This window comes from Mustela lutreola, chromosome 3, assembly GCF_030435805.1.
Source record: "Mustela lutreola isolate mMusLut2 chromosome 3, mMusLut2.pri, whole genome shotgun sequence".
Lineage (NCBI taxonomy): Eukaryota > Metazoa > Chordata > Mammalia > Carnivora > Mustelidae > Mustela > Mustela lutreola.
Genome location: NC_081292.1, coordinates 93,988,983 through 93,991,583, shown reverse-complemented (window position 1 = coordinate 93,991,583; position 2,601 = coordinate 93,988,983).

Sequence of the window (2,601 nt, the reverse complement as noted above, 5' to 3'; positions counted from 1 at the left end):
TAGGTTTAGGTTTAGTGTTCAGATCAGGATCACAGACAGGGTCAGGGTCAGGTTCAGGGTCAGGGATTGGGTTAGGATTTGGGACAGGCTCACAGTCAGTGTCAGGGTCTGGGTTAGTGGTTACTCTTAGGGTTAGACCCGCTCTTGGGTCATGGACCCATCCGGTCAGGGTCTCAGGATAAACCCTGGGCAGAAGGGTGTAGACCCTCCACCCAATCCCACTTAACCAGCCTTAAACTGGAGTGTGAACATAACTTGCCCACCAGACATCTAAACCCTCAACAGCCTCATCCTGCTTGGGGCATCTCCACCCTCGATGGCATGGTCAGGTCCTCTTTACACACAGACACACAGACACCCAGAGGCACACACACACACACACACACACCCACACACATACAGAGATGGGGAGGAGACCTAGGGCTACACCGGTTGATCAGAAGGTGTGGGACTTTCTGACTCTGAGTCCCCTGGTGTCACCTTTTGATTTTAGTAACCAAAGGTCCAGAGGCGTTGGGGAATCCTGATGTGACCGGCCAGGGAGGGGACGTGTCTGGCGGGCGAGCTCTCTTCTCCCTACATCCTCTCGGCTTCAGTACAGCAGAAGAACATGTCGCTTCCTTTAGGATGTGCCTAGAAATGAGCTGGGCAGGGGGGTTTTCTCTGTAATGGGGTGCCTGGATATGTTGGTTCCAATTCCGTTGGGCTCTGTCATCAGGGAAGTGAGGTCACCACTGCCTGGCGGCTACTTCCCGAACTTCCTGCTGTACCAGAACTCCCTGAGCCGGCGGTCCCCAAGCTGCTCAGGCTCACACTCCACTCAGGCAGTGCCCATCCAGTGACCCCCATACAGCCTCCCCCAGCCCCTGGGAGGCCTGGGTGCAGCTGTTGTCCCCGCTGGAGGCAACAGAGCTGGATTTATACTAGGTCAGTGTTAGGGTTAGGATTAAGAAAGACTTAGGGTCTGGGTTAGGGTTAGATGTCCTTGGGGTCAGGGTTAGCGTAAGGCTTAGGGTAGGGCTCAGGGTTAGGGTTAGGTTCATGGCTTGGTTTAGGGTCATGCTCACAGTAGGGTCAGGGTTAGCATTACGGTCAGAGTCACGTCAGGGTCAGTTTTAGGGTGATGGTTAGGTTTAGGGTCAGGTTCAGGGTCATGGTTAGATTTAGGGTCAGGTTCAAGTTTTGGTTGGGGACAAGGTTCATGTCAGGGTCAGGGTTAGTTTTGGGACAGGTCTAGTGTCAGGGTTAGGGTCAGGGTCAGGATTAGGTTCATGGTTATGGTAAGGTCAGCTTTATGTTTAGGTTCTGTGTTATGAGTAGGTTCAAGATCAGGGTTAGCTTTAGGCTTAAGATTCTGTTTAGGATCACGGATTGGGTCAGAGTTAGGTTTACATTCAGGGTTAGGGTCAGTGTTAAGGTCAAGGCCAGGGTCAGGTTTAAGGTTAAGATCTGACATTGGCAACCTTCAGAGTTAGGGTTATGATCAGCGCCAGGATTATTGTTAAAGTGGGGTTAGGGTTTGGGTTAGAGGTAGGTGGAGGGTTAGACCGGGTTAGGGTCAGTGTCAGGGTTAATGTTAGGGGTTTGTTTTAGGGTTAGGCTCAGCGTTAGGTTTCGGGTCAGGGCCCGTGTTAGTGTCATGGTCAGGGTTACGTTTAGGGTTAGAGTTAGGGTCAGGCTCACAGTCAGGGTCACTGTTAGTGTTAGGGTCGTGGTCAGGGTCACTGTTAGGGTCAGGGTTAGGTTTATGGTCTTTGCCTGGGTCAGGGTCAGGGTGAAGTGTAGCGCCAGTGTCAGCTTTACGAATAGGATCAGGTTTGGTTTAAAGTCCACATTCGGGTCAGTGACAGGGCTATGTAGTGGTCAGTGTTAGGGTCATGGTTAGGTTTAGGGTCAGGGCCAGGTTCAGGTTTAGGGTCAGGGTCTGGTATAGGCAAAGATCATGGTTAGGGTTATGAGCATAATCAGGTATAGGTTCAGGGTTATTGTTAAAGTTTAGTGTTAGTGTTAGTGTTAGCGTTTGGTTGTCGGTTAGGGTTAGAACTTGTTAGGATCAGGGTCTGTGGTAGGGTTAGGGGTTACTCTGAGGGTTAGGTCAGCGATAGGATTCGGGGGAGGGCCCGTGTTAGTGTCAGGTTCAGGGTTACATTTAGGGTTAGAGTTAGGGTAAGGCTCACAGTCTGGGTCAGGTTTAGTGTTCGGGTCAGTGTCGGGGTCACTGTTAGGGTCAGGGTTAGGTTTATGGTCATGGTCTAGGTCAGGGTCAGGGTGATGTTTAGCGCCAGTGTCCGGTTTAGGGTCAGGTTCAGGTATTGGTTTAAAGTCCACATTCGGGTCAGGGACAAGGTTATGTAGTATTCAGTGTTAGGGTTATGGTTAGGATTAGGTTCAGGGTCAGGTGAAGGTCATGGACAGGGACAGGTTTAGCGTCAGGCTTTGGTTTAGGGTCAATGTTCTGTTCAGTGTCACAGTTAGGTTTTGGCGGTAGTGTTTGGGATTGGGATTAGGGTTAGAGTTAGAAGTAGGGTTATGGTTAGGTTTAGGGTAAGTCAGCGTAAGGTCAGGGTTAGGGTTTTGTTTAGCGTAGGGGTTAGTGTTAGG